Source organism: Micrasema longulum, unplaced genomic scaffold, assembly GCF_059751315.1.
Source record: "Micrasema longulum isolate JH-2025_06_02 unplaced genomic scaffold, ASM5975131v1 h1tg001418l, whole genome shotgun sequence".
NCBI classification, from domain to species: Eukaryota; Metazoa; Arthropoda; class Insecta; order Trichoptera; family Brachycentridae; genus Micrasema; species Micrasema longulum.
The window spans coordinates 73,733-92,165 of record NW_028278604.1 but is presented as its reverse complement, the minus strand read 5'-3'; positions in this window follow the sequence as shown (position 1 = coordinate 92,165).

The following is an 18,433-nucleotide window of genomic DNA, read 5'->3' as shown; positions in this document are numbered from 1 at the left end:
AATAATTTTGGACAGCATCAGACATACTGGGGCAGGTGGAGACGCTTGCCCTCCTTTGGCTTATTTGGACAAAAGAAAGGTTAAAGTTTAATAATATCAATTGGTTATTTTAAGATTACGCTGCATAAGCTTAATTTTGAAACAACCAATAGAAAGAATAAAATGTCTCAATTTTTTTTCTTTGTTTTAAAAAAGAGAAAAACTTGAGTTTACCCAAATACTTCAATTTTTAGACCATTTTCTAAAAGTCATAAATAGCTTGTGTTGGAAAAATGGAAATCGAGTTGTGGTTGAGTGGAATTTGAACCTCGGACTTTGGCCAGTGAGTCAACTATACTACCACGAGACCACAACCCGGTTTTAAATGCCGAATTAAAGAAGATAGAACGATAAAGTTAAAGAATCTTTAAAAAAACGTACGTTTAAATAATAACAAAGGATTAAAATTAAACACTTTTGAGGTATTTCAAATTTTAAAAAGCATCAAAAAATAATGCTCCCCTAAACTGTATCAAATATCTTTTTAATAAAGCCCACTTTTATATTAAAAAATAACCAATCGTGTAACGTTTAACCCTTTAACTCCTCTCTTTTCTAATTCCCACCCCTACAAACATATCACTGAATATAACTTATCTTATTTTGGTGCATTTTCGGACATGGTGGTGTTTACATTCTCATTAACTCTGCATGTAGTTAATGTATTTTTTCGTTAATACTTTGTTTACTACGGTGATGGTAAAGATTAGTGTATTTTAGTAATTGCATGTTGGTATAGTGAGTATCCTGACAAAATACGCGTACGTCTCGAAACCGATAGACATTTAAAGTCAGTGAGTAGTTAAATACAAATATTTACTAACACTTATTAAAAGGGTTGAAGACAAAGTTAATGCTTAAAAAATATATAAATAATATATAAGAAACTAAATTGTTCTACCATGTATAAAACGGGTGCTACTCATCTTCCTTGAACAACCCTGTACAACGGACACTATCAAAAGATCCTTCAGAACCTTACGCAGGGTAAATAATCGGTTACGGTACACAATAAAAGAACATCGGCTCCTTGGTTTGTGTATGATAATATATAATTGTGTGCAAAAACGAGGATTCTGAAAGCTAAACATTTGAGAAGTAAATTTTGTCAAGATTCAGCCAGAACTCTCGTCGGCTAATGTTGACGTTAAATTCAAATAGGTTCGGCCCAGCAACGGCGCATATTTGATTTAAATCAGATGATTGTAACACTTTTTATAAAGCATGGAAAAAAAGTGAAAAATACAAAATTACTTTCTCCCTAACCTTAACAAACAAACCATCATGCCGTTTCTCCGTAGGTGTGAGCAGAGAGCTGAGAACGCCATATCACTCTATCTTTGCATACATACCTCGTTTCCTCTACATTCATACATCTCCTCATGTACGCACGCCGATTATTGCTACTTTTGACATGTCCATCTGCAAGTATTTATTGGACTTGATTGTGTCATGTCTTTCTCGGCCTCCCTCGTTTTCTGTATCCATCAACACTCGCATCGTAGATATTTTTAGTCGTTCTTTCGTTGTCCGTTCGCTCTACATGTCCAAATCAGCGCAGAGCTCCTTTCTTAATTTTGTCGATAGTGCTTGTCATAATGTACGGATCTCAACATTTGTGGATCTATCGTACATAGTTTAACCACACATTCACCTGAGAGATCGCATTTCAACAGCATTTAACCTACTTTCATCCCTGTTTTTCCAAGTCCATACTTCGCTACCATACATCAGGTTTGGTAGCAGGGCTCAACCAATGGACCAACGCAGCACCCTTTCTTGATTATGTTGATAATGCATACCTCAGTCTTACACAGTTCACGGACCTCGACATTTGTGCATATCTATGTGCTATCATACATCGTTTTACCACACATTTGCCCGAGGGATCCCATTTCAACAGCATTTAACCTACTTTCATCATCATTTTTCCAATTTTATACTTCATTTCCATACATTAGAGTTAGCAATAGAACTTCATTGTGAACAGCTAGTTTAGCCTCCTACGATAAACATTTGTTTGCCAAAGTATTTCAGTGCACCGTTCACCCTGTTCCCGGCACTCACCCTGCTTTCAATATCATTCTCGGTCTTTCCATCCCTAGTAAACATAATTCCCAGATACACAAATTTTTCTACCTGATTCAGAATATCTCCGTTAACACTGATCTCATATTTAGTTATATTTTCATCCCTTCAAAAACCATCACTTTCGATTTATCAACATTCATAAGCAAATCGCTTTTCTTGCATACATCGACTTGTAGACTTTTGTTACCAAGAATTGCAGGTCTTCTTTGCTGCTAGCAAGAGGCACGGCATCATCTCCATACAGAAGACGGACCTAATCTAACCTAACCTAACCTTATATTAACGTAATATGTACAAAAGAGACGAAGAACATTTTAGAGAAGGGAAAATAGAAGTCTATGCATCCACAGGGCTTATGACCTAACATAGGCAGGTTGAAGTGGCGACTTTATACACTGTGTAACATAAACTTTTTTTAACAATATTTTGAGATTGTCTAAATTTTTGTAGACGACGACTGAATTCAACTCCCCGGGGAGCTCATCTACATTTTTTTTTTTTTTTTACATTTTTTTGCACCACAACAGGCCAGGAGGCCTAATTACAGTGGTGAATTACATCACAGAGCACCCAGGCTTGAGAAAAATCACATTTTAATTTTTGTGTTCTCACCGGGAATCGAACCCGGAACCTTCCGTGCGTGAATAGAGCGTCTTGACCACTACACCACGGAGGCCGCCTACAGGGCTTATGACCTGTAAATGGCTGGTTTAAGTGGTCACTTTACACACTGTGTAACATTCACCATTCTTCCCATATTTGAACATCTATATTCCTTAATTTTTTTATCTGTTGATGTTTGTGAAGTTAAAGAGCTGAAACCCTTATTTATACGGGTGAGATTTATTTAATTGAATTATTTCACCTACATACTAGGCAACGCCTGAAAATGTTATTTTTTCAATTTTTATACTTCTTCATGGACCAGGTGGATTTATCAACAATATTTTGAGTTTGTCCAATTTTTCGTAGACAAAGACTGGATTCAACTTCTTGGGGAGCTGTTTATATTAACATATTACAATAGAGATGAAGAACATTTAAGAGAAGGTAATATAGAACTCTCTTAAATGTTCTTCATCTCTGTTGTAATATGTTAATATAAGCAGCTCCCCAGGGAGTTAAATCCAGTCCTTGCCTACAAGAATTTAGACAATCTAAAAATATTGTTCATTCACAATTTTGTCTATATTTGAACATCTATATTCTTTCAATTCTTCCAAATTGTTTGATGTATAAGGGTTTAAAAATGTATGATGAGATGCCTGAATGTATGAAGAATGAAAAGTGTCTGAAAGAATTTAAAAATAAATGTAAAAGTTACTGTAAGGAAATGTAAATATATATAGATGATGTAAATGTACATAATAGTTTATATTAGTTTTAATATAAGCTAACTTAAGAAATAAATAAAATAAAAATAAATCTGTCCTAGGCTTCTTTGTTCCCTTCTCTAAAATGTTCTTCTTCTCCGTTGTATTTTGTTTAGATTTTAAACCATGAACTAATTGAAGTAATTTTTTTCTTTGCTTCCATTCCATAGCGGAAATATTTTTCTAAGACGGGACGTTACGCTAAAAAAATTCCACCGTGTGACTTGAGAAGATAATGTTTAAATTAATGTCTTGATTTTAATATTCTTATCACAAAAAATATTTTTTCATTTGTTTTAATAAATTTAATTCTTGGTTATTTCTAAGGGAGTAACAACAGCCTTGTCTTCAACAATTATAATATTATATCCATACTAAAAATACAAATTCCTTAATAACTTTCAAACTTTGAAAAATATGATTTATACAGTCTTATTTGTGGAATAAGAACATTATCTTTTTACAATACAAATGTTGCAATAAGATCCTTCGGAAGATTATCCTGATTTTATACAAGTTAAATACTGTTAATTGAATTTAAAACTATATAAGTCAACACAATATGAAAATTACGCACGTGAGATTTACTTTTATTGAGTTTACAAAGGTAAGAATACTTTATCACCGATGATTACAGAGAATTAACCACTCATATCCATCAAGAGGTTGTCAGCGTGGAAAAGAGAGCAATCTTTATAGTGTTCTTATTTTATAACATTTCGACAGCGCCCTCTGTTGACCAGTAGTGCATTTCGTGCCATGTTAAGGTACATGACACCCCTTCCAGCCAATAGTCAAGACGCTTGACTCACGGACGGAAGGTTCCGGGTTCGATTCCCGGTGAGAACACAGAAATTAAATGTGATTTTTCTCAAGCCTGGGTGTTCTATGATGTAATTCACCACTGTAATTGGGCTTCTTGGCCCTGTTGTGGTGCAAAAATAAATAAAACTAAAAAAAACAACAGCGTTTTATTTTAGATACCTCAGCAAATGTAAATATGGAATTTTAGCAATTATCGGCATACACGATGTGCAATGCAATGCTGTAAGCCTTGTATTCAATATTCAATGTACAATTATGACTTGCTTCGTCGGTCGTCGATCTATTTATCAGGTGAAATTATTGCACGTGTGTGCGTCATTGATCAATGGACTAAAAACCCCAAAAATACAACTAAAGAAATAAGTAAATGTAATGTATGTGTGCAAAAAAAAAATGTTGTCAAGCAAAATCTGTTTAGAAAGAGCTACTTTGGAGTTATCGGCATCAAGATCATCTCAAATTGAGTTTAATTTGTTGATTTTTACTGTGTTGTTGATTTGAATTCATTCATTGGTTGAGTTTAATCAACTAGTTGTTGATTTGTATTATATGATCGTAATTTATTGACATTTATAAGTGCTTCAATAAATCCTATGTGAAGAATATATTGAGGATTTACTGACAGAACGCATTTAGTCAAAAAAAAAAATATATTTCAAATATTTTAAAATATAGGTGCAAGATAGTACTCAAATAAAAATAACTCTAATCAAGCCTTTAAAAAAAAAAAGAAAATTGTATGAGAAATAATGCGTTGAAAGGATAAAAAAGCTTTAAATGCGATTATTTTGGAACTTGTCGGCCTCGTGGTGTAATGGTCAGCGCGTTTGCCTACCATTCGAAAAGTCTCAGGTTCAACTCTCGACATGGTTGACATGAAATATTTATTTAATGGAGTGTTTTTACGCTATAATATTTCATAGTCCCTGGACTGGTACTTGAAGCATAAGACTGATCATCTTACATTCATGCAACGAAAATGATCAAGATACGCTGCTATTTGTGTACCAATGCAGTGCCGTATGCACCATTAGGTGCGGAAAGTGTGATGATGATGGTGATAATGAAATGCGATTATCTCGAAACTTGTTTTGATGTCTTAACGCATTCTATCAGTAAAGCCTCGATATGTTTTAAACCTAACTAAACAAAAATATGTGTATTGTGATTTTTTTCAATTATTATTTAACGTAACACAATATTGACTAAATCTTATTTGCAATTAGTAAGAGAATAACGTTTATATTTATATGTCCGAGGTCTGAAGAGTTTTTTTATGAACCCAATCAATACCTATGTAAAATAACTTAAAGATTATAAATACATCAAACATCATTATCTCGACAAAAGCGTAGAAATAAATAACTCTCACAAATCTTTGCAACGAAAATGAAATATTTTAGTAAGCGTGAAATCATATGACGCTAAAAATAATATTTTGTTGAAAACTTTGATATCGAAGTACGTAAAATAAAATACGCGCTGTGATACGAGTAATATTCATTTTGAAGCCGAGCAGGATGAGATTCTGACACGAATTTCTAAAAAAGAGCCTCGCATTGGTAATCTACCCGGAATTTCTACTGCTACGTATGTTCAATATGTTCGCCATACAAACTTTTCGTAGATTTCCCAAATTCACGACATATTTTCGTTTGATATTTCTGGAATTCTCTGGAAAGAAAAGAAGTATCGAAATTTAAACGTGTAGCCCGTTAAGTTAACCCGGTCTCTGAGGTATAAATTAACCCAAAATCTTTCGATTGTTACCCTCAACTCTGAGTTCAATTTATAATGAAATATTTTTTCCCCGAAAATTTGTTCAAAAATAATGAAGTATTCAAAATAATCGAACCACTCTTCATGATTTTAGATTTTAGTTTTTGGGCAAAATAAAAAAAAGTAAACAGTCAATTATGCTCAAATAATGCTCAAATTCGGAATTCGTGTTCAAACAAAAAATGGAGGGTTTCGGTTAAAGAACTTCGAAGCCACAGTATCAGGCTGCAGAAAGCTAGATTCAACATAAACCTACCGGAGAATCTCGAGACTAATAGCATTGTTGAGAGTTGTTGTAATAAGTAGAGATGAAACGGATATCCGGTAACTATCCAGTATCCGGCCTATTCGGCACAACTTACTATCCGGCCGGATATCGGAAATATGTGTTTGTATTAAAATCTCATATTTTATTAGAAGAACAGCATTTACAAAATAATATTTTTTTATATTTTTATTAAAATATATTAAGGGTAATTTCCATTTCTTAGGTTAATGTGCTTTCTTTTTGTTCATATTTTGCATATTTAAATGTACATATTATTATTTATTTTTTTAAAGGATTAAATGGAATTTTTCGGTTGTTTTTTTCATAAATTAAGTTTATAAATAGTAATAAAATAAATAGAACAACATTGTTTTTAACCACTAATTTTTATTTTTCACCGACCGGTTTCAAAGTAAACAAGCTTCTTTGTCAAGGTTTACATAACTAATGAATTGATTCTTTTTTATTTTATTTCTATCATGTTCACTAAATATTACACGTGGACCCAATAAATCAAGTGGTTTTTTCTTACATAGGTGGTAATTTGATATCTTTATTTTCGAAGCAAGCCAGGATAGGACTAAAATAAATATTGTAACGTATACGTAAACCTTGACAAAGAAGCTTGTTTGCTTTGAAACCGGTCGGTGAAAAATAAAAATTAGTGGTTAAAAACAAAGTTTTATTTATTTTATTATAATGAATAACCACAAAGTCAGTGCTTCAAATATAAACCTTTTATTATATATTGTACTTTAGAATTTTTAAGAAAAATCTATTTACTTATATTTGCATGTTAGAAAATAAACTAAATCCTCCTTTTCTTTTGAAAATTTTAACCATACACATTGTTTAATTTTTTTATAATGTGTATCTATTATATCTAAGCATGATTTGTCTGAGGGAAGAGACCATTGCAGGAGACTGCTGCGAAATAAAGCATAGATTTTTGTATTATTAAGCATGTTGTCTAGATGTTTATTCAAATATATATATTTAAAATTTCATTTGTGGTGTTCTATAAAATATAAATTTTTGAGCCGGGCATATTAATTAGTAAATAAATTCATATAAAGACATTTGGTTGAGATAAAGCAAAATTTTTATAGCAATAAACTTACTTTCATCATGGTTTGTCTTATTCTATACTTCACTTCCATACATTGGCGTCGGTACCAGGACTCAATTGTAATCTGTCAATTATTTGGTCACTCCCGCAATTACTAATTTGCCAACTTAGGGATATTTTAGAAGTTTAAAACAAAAAATGTTTTTTTCTTAGTTTAGTTATTAAAATATGAATAAAATTTTAAACTGAAAATATTTATTTAAAAAACGAGGGTATTTATTTGAGGTGCCTGAAAGTATACCCATTTCAATATTGCAAAGCGGCTCACGTTCGATTACTTGGAAAATATTTATGACTGGTATTTTGGGAATCACTCACATAATATCCGCCGCTGCAAAAGGGTTAAGTGGGCGTGGTACTTGGATAAGCAGAAATCCATCTGACTTCCCCCTGTGACGTCACTACCCCCTCCTTCAGGCATAATGATCATACGAGCACGTGAAAACATGACCCGTTTTTCGCGTGAGCCATACCTGATTTTTTTTGTATAGAATTTAAATTTATACCACAACTACAAGTATATAACACAAAAACTTCCTCAGAAATAATTGAATGTTATTTAAAAGTTAAAATTGGCAGGGTAAGATCTTGTTTTGAATAAACAATATTTTTAGTGTGTGCAAATGTTTCATTTAAGGTGGAGCTGTTGTGAAATTAAATATAATATAACCCATGTAATTAACTCTTGTGTGGCTGTGATGTCACACTAGTTGACATGGGACACAAGACTTGATATATCTCTCTTATTTTTTTAAATGATGAACTTGTATTTTTTCAAATCTTTAAATGGAAGTAAAATTAGTATAACTTTGATAAATGTTAATACAAAAAGTTTTTATCTTTGCTACACGAAGAATAAATGTCCGCTAATTCAGCAACATATCTATACAGATACCCTATACAAGAGAGAGCACGAAGATATAAGTCATTACAAGGAAAACAGAGACGCTGTTCTACCGCGGGTGTTGTCTAAAACAGATTCAGTCTTCAGTCGGTTGATGACATTGATGGGGAATGCACGCGCGTTACATGAGCGACGTATTTGTGATATTAAATTTATTTTGCTATAACAGAGCTGAATAACATGTTAATAAACACAAGTTAGGGAAAATAAATTATTAAACGGTATGCTACCATGTTTTTTTTTTAAATGTCTGAACTTTAGAATATTCCGTCTTCTACTAGTGGTTACATGATGTTACATCACCGCTCGCAAAGGGATTATTTACCACAGTCTTTTAAGAATTATTATAAATTATATTATTTAAACATTAAAAAAAAAACAATTTATATAATGTACATTCAAATAAAACCTATATTCTTATGGTTGTTATTTTATTTTTATTTTATTAGGGAAATCAACAGTTCTACATACATATTTTTAGTAAACAAACAGATATAGTGTATAAACTCAGAACTAATAACAGATTTCCACAAGGTATACAAAGTTAGTAAAGAATATATATATTACATATCAAATAAATACATACAATTTATACATATAAAAATGTTATTTTCAAGTACTCAATAATCAAAGATTTTTTAAATATTAATTTTAAGAACATTAAGTTACTGTAAATTGGGCGGGATAAGGACAAAAATGCTTGAAGAGAGGATAAGGAGGGGGGGGGGGAGATGTACATATTTATTATTATAATGTCTACTAAGTTACATAATACATTTTCAGTGTAAATTTTAAATCTGACAGAGTGATGTTTGTAAAATCTATATTTTTAAATTTTGTATTGTACATTGAAAAAGTCCTACGAAAAAAAGCATTTTTAACATACGATGTTTTACTTATTGGTACTTGAAACAGGTGGTACCGTCTACAAATCCTGGCTGACACATGTATTGTTATTACCAAGCAGCTATTGTTATTACCTTATACTTAAATGATTTTAATTGAAATTATTTTATTTCCATAATTTTATTAAATCATGATGAACAACCCCTGCTTGCACGTGTATAAAACATTAAATTTGTTAAGTCTACCACCAGTCTGACGGTGTCGGTCACGACGAAACCCGGTCACTTGTAAAAAATCATAAATAAAAGTGGAATAAAACTATATACGTATCTTTATTTTTAAAATTAAAATGCAGTTGCACCAGAAAATGTCAGTAGAAAAACTCTAAAATTTTAAGAGTTTATAAAAAATAAAAATAAAATCAGACAGGTGTCACGCCATATTGCAGTTGGTTATTGTAGTGGCCATACATTATATTTGACTATACCTATAAATACATAGTAATGTGGAGGATTATATATGTTTACATTGCGAGCGGTGCGAGGCAGCTGGCTCTATTCATTCGGAGTTTGCCTTCCTAGTCGGTCACACGTCCTTGCTATTTTAGTTGTATCGAATTTTTTAATATAATTGATATACGAAGCATCAGATTTCTAATAATAATCTTTTAAGTATTTGTAGATTCTTAAAACTTTTATCATTTTTGCCTGGAGTATTTAAGGATCCACGCTATGGATTTTACAGTTAGACGGCTAACTGAAAAACTGGCCTCGCGGGTGAATTAATTATAACTTGCTTCCACTTCTCTTTCCAACTTGCTGACAGAACTGTAAACTAGAGTCTAAAATAGATAATTGCATACCAAACAAAGATGTGGTCTTGGAGAAAGTCTTATTTACAACTGCATCACATCGCAGTCACTTTTTGAACTTCTAAGTCATTTTAAGACGACTGCGGTAGGGTATGAAGTAATAACTATATTTATAAAACATACGATATTACAAATCATTAAAAAAATCAGGCAATAAATTCTGCAGACGTTAAATACTTACTTCGTAAAAAAGTTTTCCATTTTTACAAATATAAACAAATAAACATAATTATCTGTTGCCATTACGTTTTTTTTTATAAAATGATACATTGAAAAAAATAGAAATTTGAAAAACATACCTGAAAGCTGAACCGGGTTGTGGTCCCGTGGCTGACTACCAGATCAGTGGTCCGAGGTTCGAACTCCACTCTACCACAACCTAAACAAAAAAAGACCTTATAAGTTTCGGTTGCTGTACCAACGCAGTGCTCTTTGCACCATTAGGTGAGGAAAAGGAAAATTAATAGATTTATAAAAATAAAAAAGTACATGACAACGATATTTTTTTAATTTTATTCAAACCAATAGATAGGTTATTAATTAAACCCTTGTGCATTGGTTGATATACAGTCCATCAGTTCATTAATGATATACCTATTTTTTTTAAATATTTTTTTTTATCACGAAAGTGGTTAGTAGACAGAACGTTCCTTTACCTTTATTTTTGTCAAACATTATTCAACTAAGTATTTTTTTGTTTCATTAAATACATTTTTGTTATTTTCTTAGGTTAGCCTATTCTTTTATTTCTCTCTTATTTTATTTACATTTTACAGATCTTGAATTTAATAGTTACTTTATTTTTTTTATTTTTCTTTTTTTTTTGTAGATATGATTTGAAATATTAGCATTATAAATATGAGCACACACAGTTAATATATGTACATATATTTTTTCCTATGTTAAAAATATATTCTGGTAAATGGCAATTCTTATGTTTTGATTTTTTTCTATTTTCTTACTTTAAAAAAATAAAACAAAAAAAATATTTTCAACCATTTTATCTGGTTTTGTTGAATTTTTTTTATCTTTTTAATAATAATTACAATTTCTCAAAGCATAAAAAAATTATATATGTTCATTATTTGATATGTAAACAGTATTATGTTCGTATTCTTTTATTTGACTATTAATTCAAACTTATGTTTGAGCACCCGATAACAAACTATTATTTAATAGTTTATCAGGACAAAATATGTTTTGATACTTTGTGTAATTTTTATAATGTATCGATATTGGAATAATGTGTGTATTTTATTGAATAGAGGCTCTTAAACAAAAAAAATAAATTCAGAAAAGTAAAATATTAATTTAAGTGAGGGAAAATCCAAATTTCTAGGCATTTAAAGAGCTTATGACCTGTTGGATGGTTTAAGTAACAATTTATACACTATGTAACATTCGCCATTCTGTCTGTTCTGTTCAAGCGAACATATTTGTTCGATTCTTCCAACCGTTGATTGTTTTTTTCTTTCTTGCTGTCCATATCTTTTGTATTATGTAAACATTAATACACCCTTCTCTCAAATGTTTTCCATTTCTGTTGTTACAAATCTTTAATCTTAATTACTCCCGAGGGGGTTAAATCCATTACTTCTTTGGACAACAAATTTGGACAAATTAAAAATATTGTTGATTCAAATACTTCATTTAGTTACCTTGTTATCAAGGTAAAAATTTATTGATTCAATTCAAATAATCAATTTAAAGCAATTCAATACAATCCATCCAAACTAGATTTGAGATTTTGGCAAACTGGGAAGTTTATTGAATATTGCTACTTCAAATTAATCTTCAGTAGTTGTTGTTTAGGGATAATTAAGTCTCACGCTTTAGTTACTGTCTTTAGTTAGTAATAGAGGGTTCGTATTAAGGGACTCGGACAAAGGGGTGGTATTCCATAATATATAGGTCGAACAAATAGAGTAGACGAGTTGTTTTATAAATCCCAGAACGGAAAATCAACATGGCCGGTCGAGTGCGGAAAATAAATTAAACCATTCACTTCTAGATATGACGAACGTAGTAATGAAAATTGTAAAAAAATATATTTAAGGTGGAAATTTCGAATGTTTTAAGAGACAATGTGACAATGAATTAACATTTAATTAATTTTAGTCATAAAAAAGGTGGATCTGGTTTGGGCTCCCGCCGTCCTGGAAGGCCGTAAATGTCAATCTTTCGACTTTATTTGGCGGAACTAAGGGACGCAAGATTAACACGAAAAGATGCAAGATTGCTGGCTAGTAACAGTCTTTTGAAGGCGTCTGGTGATGTCTACACACTTCATTGGAAGCGGATGTGGAAAAATAAGGAGAAGAAACCATAAATATTTAAATTTTTAGCCGCCGAGCTATAACTATGATGGCGTATTTTGCAATTAGCAATGAACAATTATTGATTTGGGGGTATAAGTTTTTAAATGATAATTATTGGCAGCTCGTTGAATACCAAATTGTTCACCATAATTGAGTTTTATTGAACCTTTATATCAAATTCTTTTTTATATATTTCAAGGAACAGCACCCGAGATGTAAAACTGATCGTCTCACCTTAATGCAGCAGAATATCAATATACGGTGCATTTGGTGCATCAATGCAATACACCACGAGGTGCACATAGAATGGTGGTCATCTCCTTTGCAGTCTCAATTTTGAGGATTGGTTTGCAGCACAGTACTGTATCTCGTCCTCCACTGCATTCTATTTTCCGCAGCCTTCTTCAGCTTAACATACGAAGCACAGTTTAAATCCTCGGAAACTTGTTCTAAATACTCCCGTGTCAGGGGTGCTTTTTGATTTGTTCCTTCAGCCATTCCCTTTATTATGTCACGCAGGAGACCCTCATGGCGCATAATGTGGCCGATCCGTTGGACTCGCCTCTCTGAAATGGTTTTGTGTAGGTGACTCCCCTCTTCTATTCTACAGAGAACTTCGCCATTAGTGATGTGGTCTCTCTCTTCAAAAATTTTCTTATTTTCTTTTTTAGCACCAAATCTCAAAGGCCTATAGTTTTTTCTATCTCTTTCAGTAAGATACCATGTCTCACATCTGTATATAAATATGCTACATACTGGTGTACGTCTTTCTTGTTTGATTAGAAAATGTTCGATTTCTTGTTAAACGCAAGCCTTGCTTGATGGATCTGAGTAATGATAATGTTGATGAATTCAATTTTATTCAAAAATATTTTCAATATTTTAAATGAGGGTGTTATTTGCAAATACGGCTCGGTTCAATATACTTGAATGAAAACCAGCCTTGTTTGCAAATAAAACTCTAATATAAAAAAACTTCGGGTAAAAACTTTCGGAGTTTATTATTCATATTTACAGCCCTAACTTTGTGGTCAAATATTTTAACTAATGTAAAAAAATATATGATGGAGGTATGTTTTAGTATTTGCATTTTAGTTTATGAAGTGTCTTGATGAAGAGACAGGTATGTCTCTTACCCGGTAGACATAAATAGTACGTAAGTGATTATTTACTAATATTCGTTGTTTTTAGTCCAATTTTTTTAAGACAACAGACTCAAGTTCATCTCCTTGGAAATTATTAAGATAAACAAATTAAAACAGAAACGGAGAACATTTTAGAGATGGAAACCTAGGCATTTACAGGGATTATGATACACCTCTCTCCCGCTTCCACTCCCACCAAGTCAACTATATACCATTGTGTCTTTCTTCTTTTATAATAATTTTCTAACTTTAAATATGTCCCTAAAAATGCCCATAGGGCATATAAATTAATAAAATATACTTGACTAAAAGTGGCCACTTAAGCCGGCCACCGATAGGTCATATGCCCAATCCTTCCTTATTCTCATTTCTAATGTATTTTAAATCACTGTTGTAATTTGTTTATTTATATTTGTTTGATTTAATTTTTTGCAAGAGGTTATTTTAAGAGAACTTCGGATTTCGGGAATCACGAAACATAAAACATCCCCCTCTGTCTACTGCCAATTAAATAAGGCATTGCTACCAGGGGATGCGTGCGATGTATGGCTGTACTTTATATTGAGATCAAGCACAGTCTCTTGTGGCACGCCCCTAAGGACAATACAGCCTAAAAACAACAGCCTTTGAGCACAGAAATTTCCGTACGCTTTCAGGCAACAATTACGAACATTATTTCAGGAGAAACTTACTTATGATTCGTATTTATTTATCATCAAATTTAGTAAAAATATAATATTAATAAAACTACATTAAATTTGTAACGACATGTTTTTTCATTTACCGTAAATATTAACAGTCAATTGATTTTACAAGAAACAAATACATAAATGAGGTAGTAAAATGATCTTCCTTTAAAATTTATATTCAATTTGTAAATATTTTTTTCGATTTTACTGTTAATTTATTTAAAAAAAAACAATTTAATTGATTTGCGTTTATTAACACAACTAAGACGGCAACGTTAGACGAGGACGACCAAGGAAGACGTGGCATGATCAGATAAACCAAAATCTTAAGTCTGGTCATGTCAAAAGCAGACAGAACCGAAGGGCATGTATGACAAGATGCATGAATGTGGAAGAGGCTAGGAGTGTATGCCAGGATAGACGTGTGTGGCGGTCCATTCTCTCTGCCTACCCCTACGGGGAAATGGCGTGATGGTAGTGGTGGTGGTAGATTCAATCTATTTTGGCTGCATTTTTTATTTATTGTATTAAAAGTATTGTTATTGTGAACTACACATAAGATTTAGGTGAATTTTTTATTTTAATACAAACCACCCACGTAACACAACTTCTTGTAGTCCAATTCAATAAAATTATCCGTACACTAAAAACATTTTAATACTTTATTAGTATTATTTTGTTGTGAAGCATTACATTTTTAATCTAACTTTTTTTTAAATGTTATTAAACTGGGTAAATGGAATTAAGTTGTGGTCCCGTGGCAAGTGTCTTGGACTTACGAATCAAAGATCCGTGGTTCGAATCTCACTCTACTCTAACTTGATTCCCAATTTCTAATAGTAAATCATTTACAACTCTTTGAAAACTGTCCTCAAAATTAAATATTTGGGTAAATAATAAGAACGAAAATATTTATTTAAAAAGAAAAAATGCTTGTAAATAATCACCAACCAACTTTCCTACGTGTACCAGTTTTGAGACGTACGTATTTACGTACAACATACAATAAATAAATATGTAAACTAATGTGAGGTTATGTTCAGCATAAAGAGTGATATATCTTTGAGTATAATTGCATTTTACGATTTATATGAGAAAATGTTCCTTGCCTGCATCGAAGGTATTAACTACTATGTGGCTGTGATGTCACACAAGTCTTCATACGATACGACACTAGATATTTTTTTAGCATAAAACTTATAACAAGGAAGACCGAGACGCTGTTCTGGGGGCGGTGTTTGTGTGAAAGAGATTCAATCGGTTATTGTCAGTGAGTAGGGTGCACGTATGTTTGATGACCGGCGTATTTATAATTTAAATTTTGTTTTGCTGTAACAGGGTGAAATTATATTTTTATTTTATAAATTATGAAAAAGTTTTATTTTGCAGTGTATCTCCGTTTTTTCAAGGTTGTGTTGTATTCTGTTGCTTTCAAAAATATAAATGTATATATATATATATCAATAAATAAAATATAAATAGACTCATTTCTGTCTCACCTTTAATGGTGCGCGTACTATCTGGAATGTTGATGTTATTTGAACAAAATACTCAAATGTGGTAACACTAATAAAACGATATGTAGATATTATTAGATTTTGCAAAATGTTCGGTAGGTAAATAGTTATGTTCACTTTAACCTATTTTTGCTCTCCTGAAAAGTTACACTTTTCCAGTTATGCTCTAATGTTCGCACATCAAAGATACTCGTGTCTATTTCGACTTACAAATGCTACGGAAAAAACAATCAAAAACAATCAAGTTTATTGTTTTATTTGCTTTAATTTAGTCAAATCAGATTTGTTCTGTATTGACGTATAAAAGTTAAATAATAAAGATGTATATTACAATAAATAAACGTTGCTTGAAAAGAAAGAGAGAAAGGGTTATTTCAGCGCCTAAAGGCTTTCAGGACGATTCTTCCCCTATTATTTGGGGTAATAAATCAAGGACAGACTTAATTTTGAACGCACGGAAGGATAACCTCCTCGCTTGTTGATGAAATCTAAGTACAAGGATCAAAAACAACATCTGCAAAATACATGTTAAAAAAGGCCAAAATTATACCCATTTATCAACAAGAAACCCTTGCGTCTCACAAAATAATGGGTATCATTACTCAATACTTAATGGCATTTTAGTATTAAAAAATATTTTTTTTTTTTTAAATGCACGGCAATCAAAATTTATAATAAGCTTCCTTAATCCTCTCCTAAAAAAATTGCTATCAAAAAATTCAAGGGAGTTAAATTATTAATAAATAAATAATTCTATATAATAAATATTTGGAAGATAGAATTGGATAAATAAAAATTTATTAAATGTAAAAAATTGTAAGCCATAGATATAAAAACTAATATAATGTTTTAACTGTTTGTGGTTTCTTTTTTTAAAATTATATTTATATTTTTTTTACTTGTTATTTTTTTGATTTTATAATGTTTATTTGTATCTGACCACAATATTTGAATATGCTTGTGGTGATAAGTCCGCTATTTAACCATGTATACCTTTGTTCTATTTAAGGGAAAAAAATGTATTTATTGCTTGCATAAATTATGGTTAAAAAAGATTTATGATTATTATTATCAATTAAAACTTTGAATTCATTCTAATTGTATATTGTGCCTTTAATATTATTATTTTTATATTTATATATATAAATGTTTTATATATATTGTTTTTATATATATGTCTATATATATAAATATATTATCTTTTTATCTAAAAATGTATTTAAAATGGAAAAAAAAACAATACGGCTCAGTCAGTTAAACCTAATTTAGTGTTTTGGGTAATGTTCTAAATAAAAAACCATCATGTTTGGTTTCACGCGTTCGTATTTATTTTACGTAATATGACGTTTAACCATCAGTGTGGCCTCATATAAAACAAAGTTTAGTCAAATGCAAAAATAAATCGTTAGGTTTTATTCTGTATAAATCTATATCTACATCTCTGAATGATTGTAGGCGTTAGGAGGTAGCATAAAAAAATCTGAATGAAACATTTGGGAGATAATAGAGTTTAACGCCAAATGCGGACTGACTATTGTCTTGCAGCGCACTTAACCGCACTGGCACTTGCGGCACTGCACGTCGCGTCGCTGCGCGTCTAAATATTATACCGAAGGCAATTCTCTGAAGCGCAGCTCTAGTGCGGTTTGTTTCATCGAAACTCTTGGCAGTGCCTACATTTACATTTTGTCAACTTGTTCCTTTATTCTGAATAAACTCTAAAAATATTGTGAAACCTTTTACCAATCAGATTCGTCTTTTATCAGATCGATTCGGTATTTAGATAACAGAAGAGACCGTTTGAATTTTTAAAACTGATCAGGAGAGCTGAAATCAGACTCAATTTTAGGATTTCAATCCATAAACTAAAAAAAAGGGTTTTTTTTCATGAATTAATTGCCATTTTCAATCATGCAGTTTTTAATTTTATTTTCTATTAGTATTTACTGAAATATTAATTAAAACTCTTTACAACAAAAAAAACGAGAAAACTAAAGATGGTCCCGTCTGCAATCTGACTACCAAATTATAATTTTGAATGGGTTGGAAATTGCAACAAATTTATCAAAAAATCTTATTGTTTCCTTAAAATTGCTATCAGAAATAACTTGGATTTTGCAAAGCATCAATAAATAAAACATGTGTTATAGAAACAGTATGGTTTCATATTTTTATGACTTTTCTTTTGTGTCTCTGTTATGATATTTACTGTACCGTTTACATCACTCATTTTTTTTCATTACTTCACTTACACATATTTATTACAGTACAATCATTCGTCATTCATTGTACGCAAAACTTCGCACTTTGCCTACACGAACATATTCTTTATTTTTTTATTAAAATTCTGACGAGCTTGCCAGTTTTGTTGTTTTTAAATTATCGGTATGTTTTACATCCTTTATAATATTTGTGATGATATACTGGTATGTCTGTGTAAACTAAGAACTCTTTCCAACTCAACAAGGGACTTTTAGTCCCATGAAGTTGAGACGTATGTCTAAAAAAACATGTTATAAACTACCTATAGGTAAATAAATAAATTGTTCGTTCAAATTATCAACTCGTGCATTATTTTTCGTATATTTATACCGAAAATAAAATGACTTTCAAAATGCGAGCTCTAAAATTAATACTTA